This window comes from Gymnoscopelus microlampas (assembly GCF_963454915.1).
Source record: "Gymnoscopelus microlampas genome assembly, chromosome: 24".
Taxonomy (NCBI): Eukaryota; Metazoa; Chordata; class Actinopteri; order Myctophiformes; family Myctophidae; genus Gymnoscopelus; species Gymnoscopelus microlampas.
This window is the reverse complement of record NC_139961.1, coordinates 3,004,047-3,021,546: the sequence shown is the minus strand read 5'-3', so window position 1 is coordinate 3,021,546 and position 17,500 is coordinate 3,004,047. Positions and strand designations below refer to the sequence as shown.

Sequence of the window (17,500 nt, the reverse complement as noted above, 5' to 3'; positions counted from 1 at the left end):
CGTCTGAAATGTCAAGGCAGGTCACTCACAGGAGATGTTTAGTATAAAGCTTGCTGCAGTGTTGTCATCCACCCGAGTTCACCTGCATCCAAATCTTTAGTGTCAATCTGTTTAGCTAGGTTTAAATTATTAATGGTTGTACACAATTTGTCTCCAGGAGAGGCAGGTTGGAGACAGGTTGAGAAAACTAACACAAAATCTTGTCATTTTCAGCTGGATTCCAGAAGAATACACCTCGTAGCCGAAAATGGAGATGTTGTCTTGCCCGGAGAGGGGGGCAACATGTTGGTGGATCCCTCAAAGAAATATGAGGTACATTACTGTTTGTATTGACTTGTATGCCTTGTTTGAGTAAATAGGACCACAATAGAAACGAGCCCATAGGGCTTTTTGTGTTATCCATGTAGTGTTATACACTGTACTGCTGTGCTGTTGGCAGTTCTTGCTAATACGATTTTCAATCCTAAAGGTATGTGGAGATGAGGCTTCAGGAGCCACAGCCCCACCGCCACCACTGGCCACAGCTGCTGCAACAGCTTCAGGTTCTGGGAACCGATTCAGTTTCCGGCGGCCTGGCCAGCAAGGTGTAGGACCCACACCTGGACTGCCGCGAACCCCGCAACCACCACACAAGAACAGGATGTATGTACCCAGATATAATGGAGAAATTATTAAAAACATGTCTGTAAAGAGCTGCAGTTAAATTTATTCTAATCATTTCTAACGATTTTTAGTGTATACAATGCCATTTCAAGCTTTGAGGGGATGACAGTGAAAATCTATGTTTCTAACCCCACTGTCTTTTTCAGGAATATAATTGTCGGGGAGGTGGAACGTGGCCTCATATTTGAGGACGACGCTGTCAGTGTCCAGTTTCTAGATGCAGAGGCCACTGTGGAGGCGATTGGGGAGAAAGTGAAGAGACAGTTGGACTTGAACGAGAACATTGTGCTCCTCAATGCAAAGAAGCAGAGGCTTCTTGATACTCCAGATTGCCATGGTAACTGTGCACCAACTTTATCAATGACTAGCTTTCAGTCAATGCTTAATTAATGAAATGATAAAAAATAATCTGTGCACTAAAAGCTAAATTGCAGAAGATCTATAAAAATAAAACCTTTTTTAACCCATAGGCTAAGCTTTGAGCTATTCTATAGGGATGGACTTAACAGTGTTGATCTGATAGATTGAGAGATGTAGTAAAAAGCTTGTTTATACTGCTAAAGATAACATGCACATACGGGTCTTGAAAAACAAATGACATGCATTATTGTTTCCATAGACCTCAAATACTGGCAGTCCAATAATCGCAAGGTCATCGCCCTGAAAGAGAGCGCCTATGAGGAGTACTTGGCGCGAAAGAGGAGGAGGACGACAAGGTAAGTGTTCCAAACACATTCAGGTGAACATCTGCTGTACTTGAATGTGAGAAGGTCTAAATGAAATTGTATCTTTATTCCCACAGTGAAGATCTTAAGGAGATCCTGGAGCACCTGGTGCTGGCTTCCCAGGACCTCTCCACAGTGTCTCAGTACATTAAAGAACTTACACAGTTCATTTCAGCGTCCAGGGACTTCACGGTGGCGTTGACGCCAGCGCAGCTTTTGGCTGTGAGGGAGCTGTTTGAGTGCACCATATGCGGAGGTTTCTATACTACATGTGTTAAATCATTTTGCAAATAGTTTTTCTTCTTGTGGTGTAGCAGGTGAGGCAGTACTACTATCTACAGGTAGGCCCACCCAAATGTAGTGGCATCATGAAAGAGTATCTGTTATATAATAAGCTAACCCTATGGACTCGTACGCTATTTGTTTGATTATGACCTACATTTCTGGCTCACAGGAGTACAACTGTAAAATGAGGCTAATTTGAACGTAGAAGTTAAAGAAATGTCACTAGCCAGTGACTTGTACTGTAACCAATAAGTCTTGTGCTAAAAATCCCCACATTAGCCCATCTACAAGCTGGCAACATGTCATGAGCATCGGTTTTTGGTTTAAAAAATGGGGAGGTCTGGTTGAAAGTGGTTAATGTTGCTCTATGTGCAGTCACTGGTTTACAATGCTCATCACCCAATACAAGATGGCCAAGTGCATTAGGTCTTTTCACACTATTCTGCTGAATAATGCAGATCATTATGGGGCGATATTCCAATACTTATGAGCAAACATTTTCAAAATTACCTTGAAATTAAAAGCACATTATAATATAGCTACACCAAATCTCTTAATGGCTTTAAGTTGACAGAGTTTGCTAAAACATTGAATTTGAGTTGTATTTTTGTAGTATTGACCTCTGTACCAGAAGTAGTTGCAAACTGTCCTGTATATGCTGATCAAATGTGTGTTCTAATCAACATTATTTTTTATCTTTGCAGATGTCATGAGAGGCCCAGTCACAGCACCATGTTGCCGAAAGATGATAGGCTGCCGTGGCTGTGTGCAGCAGCAGCAACCAGTTGGGGTGGCCGGCAGGTGCCCCAAATGTGTCGACGGGCAGGTTTATTTTGATCTCACTGGGATGGGGGACTTACTGGAGGTGGTGAGGGAGATTCTGAGGCAGAGCTAAAGAGGTTTGAGTGGGGTTCAGCAAACTGTTTAAAAAAAAAAAACTTTAATAACTTTTATTGTTTGTTTTTAAATGTCATGTTCGTTTAATGGCAGTTGGCAATAGCAGCTCACAATGGGCTTGTAGATTGTTGAGTGCCATAAACAAGTTTGCAATTTTTTGATTATTTTATTTTCCACAAGGGGAGCTTTAACACAACTTAGGAATCATCCTAGGTCCCTGTAAAATGGAACGGACGGATGTGACAAGGGCCCAAAAAATTTCTCTTCCGGTCTTTCCAATGATAGGATCTGGAGAAAAAGCTCCATCTCCATATCTTTTTACCATGGTTAAAACAAGCCATTTTCGTGTTTTGTAATCCAGATCTACAAAGTTCTACAAATAATTGTATATATAAAATAATTGTAGTGGAGTAAGCGTATATTTGCCTGAGATGTAGTGAGCAAGGACGTCAGAGTGGGGCTCAGGGAGCTGTTTAAAAAAAAGAAAAAGAAGAAAAAAAAATACTTTTATTGTTTGTGTAATGGTGGAGTAAAAGTATAATATTTGCCGCTGAGATATAATGGAAATGCATGCAAAGTATTAATTGTACTAGTACAGTACTTGAGTAAATGCACGTACCACTATATGAATAAAAATGTATATTGCATTACAAAAGCCATGACTCTTGACTTCACTTATTTTTACATGTATTGAGTTGACTTGCAAACATTTCTTTTGCATTATCAATGGAAACTCCATCGGTTATATTTGTTGCTCAAGTGTAATGTATTGGTTGAGCTAAAACAATTGGAGCTCATTCCAAAATTGTGGTAAATGTCAATATGAATTTTCATCAGGTATGTTATGCAGAGGCTGTTGGCAAATCTTATCTGTATGTATATAGGAATATTTGTTTCATTCTGTCAGACATGTAATGATCAAATCTACAATGGAGGTCCATACATAAAATATGGTGAGTTGGGTACAGTTAGGCTACTGCAGACAGTGCTTTCTAAGGGCAACATATCATATGCTTAACCGAACTGGTGGTTACTGACATGCTGCTTTAATGAAATGATTAAAGAACACGTTCATAGCAATTGACTAGTTGCAATTTATCCCTAGCCATAGCATTTGGGAGAGCAGGGTGTTATCTCTGAGCTCATAAATGAACTCATACTTTATAACTGACTTATGATCACTAATTTGCAAGTGTCTTTTAATGGTGCTGTAATTAAAGTAAAATAAAAGGCATTCAATTGTGCAGGAACACTATGTTCTGCCTGAACCTTAATCACACATGCATTAACTATAGATTCATTTGTTCATCCACAAGGGGAAATTGTTGTGCTCAGGTCAATGGATACATATAACACACTATGATACTATATGTATAGTAGTACAGTGTTACTAACTTACTGTACACACGGTGTGTCTAACTTGAATTGACGCAAAGCATCTTGTCTTTATAGTTGCTTTATTAATGACTGTGCCTCTCAATCATAGATATATAATATATCTATGCTTGAGACCATAGATATAAAGCCTGCCTTATATATTAATAAGGAAGGCTTTATATTTTATATTTTTTATGTTTGGCACTTGAAGTTTTTAAATAAATAAATGAACTGTTGTATTTCAACAACTGATCCCTTGTTAGTATTCATTATCTAATTACAAATAGAAAAATAAGCTCTGAATTTCTAATTAATTTAGATAGATACTGACCCCTGCAGGGGGTTTCCCGTCATAGCAACGTCAATGTTTTACGCCTACTTCTTACTTCTTTTTTTCATTGATAAAACATGTAAGCATTAATGTCCATTAGACCACAGACCCCCCACAACAATAATCATAATAAACGCAATGAGTTATAATTAATCAATTTAATATTTATTTTAGCTATATTTCATAATCATAAATGCAAAGCTAACAATTCTAAATCTTTTTAAAACTCAATGAGTTCTACATAATCAATGTAATAGTTATTTAAGCGATTTTTCATACTCATAAAGTTAAACATTCTAAGGCTCTCTTCTAAGATCCCCCTGCGTTTGAGTGCGTTCTTTGTTTGTTTTTGTTTCTTTATTGTGGATAAATATGTACAAACAAACGAAAGAAAAGTTCGTCCATTCATTTGAAAGGCAGTTCCGCGTTCCGGTGCGTCACAGAACTGGGCGTGGCTTAATGACTCGGCTCCGCTCCGCTCGACTCGGCTGGAGTCGGCTCCGCCGTCTCCCGTCTCCCACAAACTCAAAATGAGCAGAGAGACCAGCTGACAGCCAGTCTGCGCCTCTCGCCTCCCGCGCTGAGGAGAGAAGTGGAACTGCCAGAACGTACGCGGACCCTGTAGCTGATGTGATGCCACGCAACCGATTTCAGTTATTAACCATTCCAGACCACGACTGGAGCGGTGTACAACACAGATAGGAGGTCCCCTTCACTCAGGGACCTTTTAAACAAGCAACACACAGAAGTGTAGAAAACTGTATATTTACTTGCGGCGACGCGAGAACTACCTTTTCTGCGCCATGGTGAACTCAGAACAAACTCGACCGTGTTAGCAGGCCCTTGGCCTCCGGGGAAATGGCGGCTAAATTTTGATCTAAGTCTGGTCACCATCCGTAAGCTCTTTAATAACTCGATCCACTATCACAATACCCAGTCCCCGACTTAAGACAACACTGTGGATATGAGGATAACTGTGTTATAAGAAAGACAGGGGGCAGAGGGGCCCCCTACACTTACTGGCCAGCTTCAACAGAAAATCAACTTGACCTTCACTCAGTCAAAAGGCACTATTGAAACAACCTATCCTACTCCTCTGACTAGAGAAATGCACTGAAACTCATGCGTTACACCAACCCACCATCCCCATGGCCTGCTACCCAGACCTTCACTCACTCTTAAGTACAGTCACACACAGGGATAATGAGTCAACACATGCAAACCATCTCACTCTTTAAGCCACCTTGCCAACTCTCAGCACATCGTCATAGCACACAGTCACCGCACTACACCTAAATGCTTACAATTCATCGCATACAAAACATTGCACTCCTAAAACATTTGCTCAATACATCACTCCGCCCAGCTTTGCATCAAACGTTGGCATCAACTTTAGCATCAGTTACAAATCTCTACCTGTATGGGGTGTGTATAGAATGTGTATGTATGTTGCCGTAGTGTGGAGTTCTCATACTCACCGAGGGCTTGGTGGTGTCCTTCAGAAGAAACCCCTAGTCTGATTATCTTTATAACACTAACTCAGAAAATGAGGCTTTTTGAAATATTAAAAGCTTCCCTTTATTTGCTCAGTTCATAGTGGGATTACAGATGTGTATTTAACAATACAAAATACAAATACAAAATACCAATAGAAATGAAATCAATAATTTTTCATGTCTGTCTGGTTTCCAAATGCCTTAATTTAGGCTTGTCCTAAACTAATTTATAATTTAGATTAAAAAGAGGAGGTTCCATTTAGATCTCATTCAGCCTGAAATACAGGCTAGTCTAAATTTGGTAATTCCAAGAATGTCGTTAAAGTAGCACTAAATAGGTTTAATCTCAAAATAGAGAAATTTACCCTTTTTAATTTAATTAATTTGTTACCTTCCTCCACGTGGAGCCAAGACTGCTTAACATCTGAGCAAGGTGCAAGAGAAGAAGCCCCAAAAACCTAAGAGCCCAAGGGGCCCAAAGGGCCCCCAACAGCCGTCCAAAACCTCCCAAGTCTCCCTCAGCCTCTGTCTCCCCAGCCTCTCTAAAAAACCCGCTTGATGCTCTCGTGAGCGCCCCTTTATACGATAGTACGGTCTAAAGGAAGTTCTCCAGACATCAGTGTGTGTATGTGAGTGCACGTAAGTGTGCACGTGGGTGACTTTTCGAAAGTTAAGAAAGTCAGTGTGTGTGTATTTGCGTGCACATAGGCGTGCATGCTTTATTCTTAGAAGTCAGACGCTATAGGTGATTCTCAGAAGTCAGTGTGTCTGCATGTGGGTGTATGTGTGACTTGTCCAACAGCTACCCACACACACAAAAAACGCTTACTTGGCACCTTGCACGACATTATCAGCATTGCCATATATGGGCATACTGAGGGGTTAAATGTCCTCCGAAATGTTTCTTATACCTGAGCATAATTCAGTAAATGCAATTACACTGCATTTTATCAGCAATTTTATATGATTAAATTAAATCATTAATCAGAAAATCAAATGATTCACACTTGCATGTGTGCATGTAACATTTGGTTAAAACTATCAGATCTTGGGTACTCGTTGACCCCACTGATCAGCCATAGATGCAGGCTGTATGTCACGTACGCCGCGAGTGCAGCTCACATACAGGAAATGCACATAAAGGAAATGGAGGCCTCTGCCTGCTGCAAGCCTTCGAGTGCACCTCAGCAGTCATTTCAACCAGTCAATATCATATTCTTTCTTTAGGCAAATCAAGTGATAACATAATTTAAAGCCTATATCCTAAAGTGAGCTGTTCAACATAAATTACGTTCTAATACATCTCCAGATGTTCAACACCCTCTCTCGTACATTTATGTTGAAAAAACCTAAAAGAACTTGAACAAGACAACACCCCAAAAAGTACAAATGAAAAGAAACCATTTATATAAAATATATCTGAAGTATAACCAAACAAATTACAGACATAGTAGCAAACAAAAGATAAACAGTAATAATGTAAAACAAAAACACAAATATCAACCCTTTACATTTTTTTTTTTATGGAACCCACATCAAAACAGAATGAAGTGACCCTCCTCCAGACCCCCAGAGCAGTATAATCATTGTCCGTCTTCATCCAAACCAGCCCATATCAGCCGCTTCAGTCCCATCCAACTCCATTTTAAGCCCAGGCAAAAGTCTCTTTTCCATCTTCTCTTGTCCACTGTCCATATCAATCACAACAAAAGACCCATGCCTATACACCACACTAGTGATGACATGGGTCCAGGTCTCACAGCGCTTTCCCAGGCCACATCATGTGACCTTGCACTAATAACCAGTCACCCCCTTCTTTGGGAGCAAGTTCATGAGTTCAGTTTCATGGTCAGTAACCGGAAGTTTCCCGGTCACCCTCTCTTGATCTTCAGCAGCAAGGTCAGCACCAGCAATGCCACCAGCCACCAGACTCCCAGACGCAGTCTGTCGAAATCCAGTCTTCTCCTTTTCCCAGTGTGTTGGCTAGACTAGGCACCACGGGAAGTACCATACAGGCATGTAGGAGGACCAGGACTAACAGTAGGGATATTTTCCTTTGCCAAAGGACCCTTGCTGAGGTAAGGTACTACCTCTCTACAGCCTGCGGTTGCAGTTTACTGTCATGCCCAAGACCCTGTTTCTCACGTAGTAGATCAGCAGATCTTCATCGGACAATACCACAAAATTGGTCGGATAGGAAGAGTTCATCACCGCCGGGCAGCAGTGTTCGGGCAAAACCCCTCACATCAATTGAGATCTGGAGTGTTCACATTCGGTGGATTGTCCCAGGAACAGAGTCATTCGGGATCTGGCCTTGGACCTGCTCCATGGGTCTTGGCGGGTCAGGTTCAGTCTGTCAGTCTGTAAAGTTGTGTCAATGCTCAAAGTAATAACCAAAAATGATTATATTCATAAGGGGTTGTCCAAGAAAAAGAAAATATTTCTAGTTCAAAAGAAAACAGGAAAAAGGGCATGAAAATAATTAGCAAACAAAAAATCTAACTATAGTTCATGTCATGCCTGTGTTGTCAATCTACATGACTAACCCTTTTTTTTTTTTTTTTTTTTTAATACCAAATAAATGGGGTGTTCAAGATAAAAAAAAACTGCTTCTGTAGCAGCAGTGTTCCTGCTACAACTCAGACATACAGTAATCAACTCACACAGAGATATCATACAATTATGTATACTGCCTATGGCAAGTATTTTCAGAAAAGCATATTGCTTTAGGCTCCAGAGATCATATATTTTCTGAAACCGTTATTCAAATAAGCATCTGGAAATAAAGAATATGGAACTCACTTAGAGGATTAATTTGATCTGTCAACATAAGACCAAAAACATTTGCATAATAAATCTTACTGAATTACTAAATTACTTTGTAAGTTAATGAATGAGGATAAGTATACTATATATGTTGTCCTGGCATTTTATACTGAAGGACCTAGATGTTCAACTTGAGATTTCTATGAAGCTATTAAACTCAGTAATGGATAAACCTGCCCTTGTTCAAAACGTTAGAACATTTAGGGGCCCATGGAATATAGAGCAGCTAAAAAATAGCAATGAAATCACTCAGTCTTCCTGAGTGGTGATTATTTTGTAAAATAAAATTAAAATTAAAACCATGACAAAAAGCTCTGGGGCACATTAAAGGCACCCTATGACAATATTACAGAACATATCCTGAGGAATAGAATGTGCTTTCAAGCTGTGTAAAGTAAGCACAGAAGGGGTGGAGAAATGATTGATGTCCATCAATAATGACAAGCCACCTGATATTGACAGCTAAAGTAGCTAAAGTAGGCTATCAGAATAACTGTCAGTAATAACATATTAATCACAAAATCTAATCATTTTACTTGACGTTTAATAATCGCACAAATAATTTGGAACAATTTCATTGGGTTGCTGGTATTGACCACAACAATTTAATGTCTGCCTGGCCTTTAGGCTTCATAATCAAAAGTTGCACTGGGCAGATATAACAAATATTTTTAATTATCAAATAACTGACACATTTAATAATGTGTATATTTCAGAATAGAATATAGTGGAAATAGCCGATCCACAAGATTGTAAGCTTGTAGATTTGCCATTTTCACCACTCCTCCTGAAAAGCAAAAATGTTATCAGGGAAAAATTAGATTAGCTCAGTTAGTAATTGTGACAGGCTCAGCTCCAATAGGCTATTCCATGTTTCTAATCTAAGCCTTAAGGTCAATTCCTGCCCAAATAATTTGGAAAAAGTCAAAGTGATTTCACTGCCCAGCAAGGCTAAGACTGCCTTTACTGGCTCCAATAATAGCCCTATAAACAGGCCTTTTCTTAATACATTCTTAGAAAAACTGTTGATTCAAAATAGAGCCAATAGGCTCCCCCATCAATGGTCATATACAACCAGTGTCAGAGAGATGCATGCCAGGTTCTCCTAGACAACAGTCACGGAGAGGCCGACATCATCACTTCCCATCCCCTTAACAAGTGTCAAGACATACCACAAGAGCTAATTTTCTAGTCCCTAAATTAAGAACACAGTTCAATGCAAGGTACAACGCTGTATCAGACCATGATTGCATGGAATGCACTGTCAGAACTGATGGTAACATTTTAAACAAAATCAAACTATAAGGTACCACTTAAGTGTGAGTTAAGACCCCTTCTCTTATGAGAGGAAAACAGACCTTTTGGGTCTGACCTCTATCATTTCTGTGAGTGTTTCCTGAACAGAGAGGCTCACAAGCACCCACACATGCAGAGTCTCCAAAATAACTATGTGTTATACCCCACCGATAATTTTTAGCATCTCTCTGGGGAGATCTATTAAATATATCAGATAAATCATATATTCTTCCTGCACAACGTCTTATGTAACATACACATAAACAATTTCTAAACAACTCAAGGGGCTTAGAATTTACTAAGCCAACAATAGAACGAGATAGGTCGTCCAATTATTATAATGTTCCTCATGTATGGTTACTCAGTCTTACTGGAAACCAATCATACATGTAGCTAAGATAACATGAGTGACGTTGTCTTAAACATCTACGTTTATCTCTCCCTCTCTGGCTCATATGAAGCCAGCTTACAGGGTCAGATTACACCATTGTTTTTTTTGTTTTTTTTTAATAGTTTCTTACTATTTCTCTGCTTGCATCCTACTGAGGCATCTAGCCTCCCCCTATTTTTGTCCCCCGGAAAGTAAAAAAGAATCCACACGGCTTTGTGAGGTATGTAAATAGTGTTCACAAGTGTCAGCTTTAATTTTCCTAGAGTGTGTGCCCCCAAAACAGAGGGTGTTGGTCCAAAAAATGTGAATTTTTGTGGTCCAAAATTCTCATTTTTATTTATCCCTTTAATTCACACTTTACCTTTTATATATTTTTAACAAATTCAATGTCATTTGTTTTAGTGCTTCATCCCAACATGGGAGCATTTTACATAGTTGTAATGTCTGCACTAAACTTAAAGTGCTTTCCCACTTGTGCCTTTGCACAGTATTCTGAATTATTCAGAAAAGGTTATTATTAAACCCATCCCCCCATCATACACATGCTGACATCCTGATCCCACTGGTGTTGTAAGTGTGTTCTAAGTGTAGGTATTAGGACCTGATTATCCGCCAAAAACCTGCAGATCTTATGTCCCACACTACCTAAACCTTTGTGCACCTTAGTGACCACTAGATCGGCTTGCTCTAGGGGCACCTTGGTGAGTGCATTTTGTCCCGTCAATATTCCCGTAGGAATACCCGGGAGAACTTTGCCATAGTAGGCCTGGCAGGGGCCATAACATACTTCTATATACATGGAACATTCTATACACACTGTTCTATGTCATTTTATACACTTTAATCTAGTCACAGTACTTAAAACAGCTTCAAGCTTCTCTTTATCTTGAAGGTCAGATTTCTCTACTTGCTCCTTAATTAGGGGTTTTATTACTTTCAATAGTAAGAGAATAGGTTTCGGCATAAGCGGGCACCTCCCTATAACGGGAGAAAGCCTGCGTCTAACTCTTCTTCCTGTATGGAGCCAAATTCGGTCTCTACCTCCTCATAGGTTTCCCGTCAGCCATGTGCACGGTTCTTCCTTATTCTATATATATATATATAGGGTTTTCTATACACACATATAAATCCGTCTTAATACACGTTGTGGGGAACTGATCAAAGCCAAACACAAAATGCAGGGTACAAGCCCACTTAAGGGTATTTATTTGACACCTTTCGTATATGGGACCCGCAGGTCCTTGGTAATACTTTTCAAATAACTTCAAATAATAAAGATCAAACTCAAAGTTCGCCCCGCGTCGGGGTATTTTCATGCATCACAATGTCTCTGTTTGGAATCCATGCGCCTCAGCGTCATCGTCATTTATCCATGCATTGTGTCGGGTAATGTGATTAACTCCCACAGGTTGCCTAGGAGTAAACAAAGAGTATCCTTTTAATACTACGATTCACAAGCATTCATCAATGTGCGGGAATAGTGGAGAATATTGCCTTACCGCCTGTAGCACCCGTCCAGTCACCAGGAGAGCCAATGCCAGACTGAGACAGAGTAGCCATACTTGTAGCCAGGTGCCACACCTAACCTGTCGCCGCAGCTGCGCTGAGTTGGGGCTGATTCATGATGGTGAGTGGCAGGTAACGCCCTTCTATGACGCTGCCCAGGCTGGTGCGCTGCCTGCGCGGTCTCCCTCTGTCTCTGTCCCATGGCCTCTCCCTGGTGTGGTGCTTACCTGACAGGCGGTATTGTGGCGATACTCCACAACGTACATTGTATGGTTACGCATACATATACTCCATGCATTTATTTCCCCTATAAATACACGCTTAGGTTTCCCCGTTAACCATGTGCACGGTTCTCCCTAAATATATATGTACATATATAGACAGAGGCGGTCTGCCCACATACACACATATATCTGCAAAAATAAAAAATATTTTTGTCAGGGTTTATGCCTTTCATGCAAACAGTATGCAATCGTCCTGTGGTCCCTAGATCTAATCTCGTTGAGGGATCAGTTCAACTCGATCGTCACCTTGTTCCAGATCACGGAGCGGATACAGTGGTGCAGGACGGGGGAGCTAGCCACAATTAAACTCTTAGGGCTATACTCACCAAGCTTTTATTTCAACAACCTAGGTATCTGACACACCTATGGGCAATAACACATTTATTTTCACTATTTCTACTCAAGCGCAAAACCTCGTTTTGAGTATGATTTTCGGTCCAATTTGGTCCAGTTTTAAACACTACCAACTATGTTTTCCTCCCGTTTTAAACAGGCAATTTCCTCTCCAATAAGAGGAGCGGCTGGATTTTTAGGGGAGTTCTACTAGCCTTAGTTGTTTGTAGGTACTGTTCCTGACAATTGAACTGAGCAAAAGTTGCAGCATTTCTCAATTTAAGCCACTGTCATCTCCGCGGATGAATCACATAACAGTGTGCCACTCCTTTTGGCAAATTTCAATGTGTTACCTCAGCTTGAATTTCGCTGGTTACTCTTGACACTTCTTTCAGTACTTATTCCCATCTCAACGGGGGTTCGAAGTTTAACAGGATAAGCAGCCTATCTGATACAACACTATAGAACAATAAAATGTTTAGTGGTTAGACTCGGCAGTACTCTTTCCTGCCACCACGCTGGGCGCCATATTAACCATTCCAGACCACGACTGGAGCGGTGTACAACACAGATAGGAGGTCCCCTTCACTCAGGGACCTTTTAAAACAAGCAACACACAGAAGTGTAGAAAACTGTATATTTACTTGCGGCGACGCGAGAACTACCTTTTCTGCGCCATGGTGAACTCAGAACAAACTCGACCGTGTTAGCAGGCCCTTGGCCTCCGGGGAAATGGCGGCTAAATTTTGATCTAAGTCTGGTCACCATCCGTAAGCTCTTTAATAACTCGATCCACTATCACAATACCCAGTCCCCGACTTAAGACAAAACTGTGGATATGAGGATAACTGTGTTATAAGAAAGACAGGGGGCAGAGGGGCCCCCTACACTTACTGGCCAGCTTCAACAGAAAATCAACTTGACCTTCACTCAGTCAAAAGGCACTATTGAAACAACCTATCCTACTCCTCTGACTAGAGAAATGCACTGAAACTCATGCGTTACACCAACCCACCATCCCCATGGCCTGCTACCCAGACCTTCACTCACTCTTAAGTACAGTCACACACAGGGATAATGAGTCAACACATGCAAACCATCTCACTCTTTAAGCCACCTTGCCAACTCTCAGCACATTGTCATAGCACACAGTCACCGCAATACACCTAAATGCTTACAATTCATCGCATACAAAACATTGCACTCCTAAAACATTTGCTCAATACATCACTCCGCCCAGCTTTGCATCAAACGTTGGCATCAACTTTAGCATCAGTTACAAATCTCTACCTGTATGGGGTGTGTATAGAATGTGTATGTATGTTGCCGTAGTGTGGAGTTCTCATACTCACCGAGGGCTTGGTGGTGTCCTTCAGAAGAAACCCCTAGTCTGATTATCTTTATAACACTAACTCAGAAAATGAGGCTTTTTGAAATATTAAAAGCTTCCCTTTATTTGCTCAGTTCATAGTGGGATTACAGATGTGTATTTAACAATACAAAATACAAAATACAAAATACCAATAGAAATGAAATCTAGTAATGTTTCATGTCTGTCTGGTTTCCAAATGCCTTAATTTAGGCTTGTCCTAAACTAATTTATAATTTAGATTAAAAAGAGGAGGTTCCATTTAGATCTCATTCAGCCTGAAATACAGGCTAGTCTAAATTTGGTAATTCCAAGAATGTCGTTAAAGTAGCACTAAATAGGTTTAATCTCAAAATAGAGAAATTTACCCTTTTTAATTTAATTAATTTGTTACCTTCCTCCACGTGGAGCCAAGACTGCTTAACATCTGAGCAAGGTGCAAGAGAAGAAGCCCCAAAAACCTAAGAGCCCAAGGGGCCCAAAGGGCCCCCAACAGCCGTCCAAAACCTCCCAAGTCTCCCTCAGCCTCTGTCTCCCCAGCCTCTCTAAAAAACCCGCTTGATGCTCTCGTGAGCGCCCCTTTATACGATAGTACGGTCTAAAGGAAGTTCTCCAGACATCAGTGTGTGTATGTGAGTGCACGTAAGTGTGCACGTGGGTGACTTTTCGAAAGTTAAGAAAGTCAGTGTGTGTGTATTTGCGTGCACATAGGCGTGCATGCCTTATTCTTAGAAGTCAGACGCTATAGGTGATTCTCAGAAGTCAGTGTGTCTGCATGTGGGTGTATGTGTGACTTGTACAACAGCTACCCACACACACAAAAAAACGCTTACTTTGCACCTTGCACGACATTATCAGCATTGCCATATATGGGCATACTGAGGGGTTAAATGTCCTCCGAAATGTTTCTTATACCTGAGCATAATTCAGTAAATGCAATTACACTGCATTTTATCAGCAATTTTATATGATTAAATTAAATCATTAATCAGAAAATCAAATGATTCACACTTGCATGTGTGCATGTAACATTTGGTTAAAACTATCAGATCTTGGGTACTCGTTGACCCCACTGATCAGCCATAGATGCAGGCTGTATGTCACGTACGCCGCGAGTGCAGCTCACATACAGGAAATGCACATAAAGGAAATGGAGGCCTCTGCCTGCTGCAAGCCTTCGAGTGCACCTCAGCAGTCATTTCAACCAGTCAATATCATATTCTTTCTTTAGGCAAATCAAGTGATAACATAATTTAAAGCCTATATCCTAAAGTGAGCTGTTCAACATAAATTACGTTCTAATACATCTCCAGATGTTCAACACAGTCTTTGTTGACCTCGTTACATCTGGTTGACAACTTGACCGTGCCAGAGAAGGACAAGAAGGACAAACTCTGGAAACTCCGACCATGGCTGGATTTGTTCAGAGAGAAGTGCCTACAGGTGGTTCCAGAAGAGCATAGAGCATGAGATGATGATTCCATTCAAGGGAAGATTCAGTTCCATCAAGCAGTACATGAGGCAAGCCACACCCCTGGGGCTTCAAAGTGTGGGTCAGAACGGGAATCGGTGGCGTCATCTGTGACTTTGACGTTTACCAAGGGAGCATCGATGGCGTACGAGCAAAATCTGAACATGGCTTGTCAGGGGATGTCGTCATGAAGCTTGCTTCGACACTGCCCAGTGGGCAGAACTACAAGATATGACAATGGTTTAGGTTATTATAGGTTTCTTTACTACATATATTGTACTGATTTTTATTTTGTTGTTCTTTTAATAAAATTGATTTAAAAAATATGGCTTTGGTGTTATTATTCATAATGTATACTGTTCTGAGGCCAAATATTATTCATAATTTATCTGAGGCCAAATAATAAACCATATAAATGAATCATTAAGTTGTTTTAGTGAAGTAATTACACATTTGCCATGTTATCCATAAAAATGGCCTATGGGAAATTTTGCTACCTGATGGACCCAACGTTGCTAAATGTTTTGCATAAAAGCTTATCAAAACATTTTTTTTTAAAGCATTATATTTTACTCTTCAAAATACTCCTACAAGACCATCTGAAAGGTTTACATTTTTTTTTTGCAAGTACAAATATATCCGGGTCTTAGAGGGTTAAGTGAAAGTATCAACACTGCAATGTAAAAATACTCTGTCCAGAATTGAAAATGTACTTGAGTAAAAGTACAAAAGTATTGGTAGCAAAATGTACCTTTTCTAAATGTACGAGCAGTGGGCACTATGCTAAATGTCCCATTTCACAAGTTTTCAAATATGTAAAATGTCTAAAAAATCTTTTCGTGTTAGGCAAACGTTTATGGGCCCTTGTGGATGTAGCTTTTTTCACAACATTTCGCAACTTCCCGCAATTTCACCGCAAAAAAATCCGCATATTTCGTCGCAGAATCAAGGATTTTAGCCCGCATAATCAAGAGTTTTAGCCCGCATAATCACCGCGTTTTTCTGGAGGGTCTAATTAGTAAGACATAGTAACAGACAGGCAGTCATTATTGAATGAACAGACAGACATGTAAATAGTCATTAGTAAGACAGCAGACATGCCGTCATCATAATCTGTAGTTAATAATCTAATCCACTAACATGGTTTAATCTCACGTCTCATCATCTCCTCTTACTGGAAAACTCTTAATCCAACACTCTGCAATACATAGTGCTTTATTCACCACCTAGAATCATCCTATTTCAACTGGGGACCCCCCAAAATAATCATATTTGAACTGGGGACCCCCCAAAATAATCATATTTCAACTGGGGACCCCCCAAAAGAATCATATTTGAACTGGGGACCCCCCAAAATAATCATATTTGAATTGGGGACCCCCCAAAATAATCATATTTGAAGTTACTGGAAACAACCCGACATAATCATATTTGAACTGGGGACCCCTAAAATAATCATATTTGAACTGTTGAAAATTATTTTGGATGCAAATAAAATACTGGACTATTCCATGAATAGCCTAAAATACACGACGATCTCCACCATTCATTGGACGTTGTAAGGTTGCAACATATAAAAAGTGGAGAATTATTTAATTGATACGAGTCGATGCTAATAAGTTCTGCATTAAGAGGCTAAGTGTATGGAGTTACGTTTGTGTCTTTATTAACCAAGCAAAGGAAAAACATTTGAGAGAGAAAAAATATAAACAGAGCAAAGAATAGTTTTGAATGAAAACAAATTAAAATTAAAAGTACATTTTTCTTCCGTTTATATAATTTCCTTTGCTTACAAATTATCATTTTTTTGCTTTTGCCGTTTTAATTTGTTTTCATTCAAAACTATTCTTTGCTCCGTTTGTATTTTTTCTCTCTCAAATGTTTTTCTTTGGTTAATAAAGACACAAACGTAACTCCATATAAGTGCAGCTGTATTGGATAAGGGAAGTCAGCATTATAATTATTAACCCATTAATACCTGGAACGCATCTGTGTCACTTTAGAATTCTTTAGCTATTCAAAAATAGCAGATATACAATAGCTTGTATATCTGCTATTTTTGAAAAATATTGAGTTTTTTTTTTTTTAACTCTTAGGATTTAGATTTGTTTTAAAGAATCACCTCAGGTGTTAAAGGGTTAAAGCAAAAAAGGGTTTATAAAACAAAAAAACAAAAAAAAAGTTTAATGTAAAATAAAGTTTTGCACACACACACACACACACACACACACACACACACACACACACACA

The 17,500-nt window shown here is 39.8% G+C and overlaps 1 protein-coding gene across 1 annotated transcript in view; it reads left to right on the top strand.

Moving 5' to 3' along the window:
- LOC311041053 (uncharacterized protein) overlaps positions 1-17,500 on the top strand; it is a gene marked incomplete at its 3' end in the record, with an annotated part of 464,158 nt that overhangs the window by 351,375 nt on the left and 95,283 nt on the right. The window lies entirely within an intron of this gene.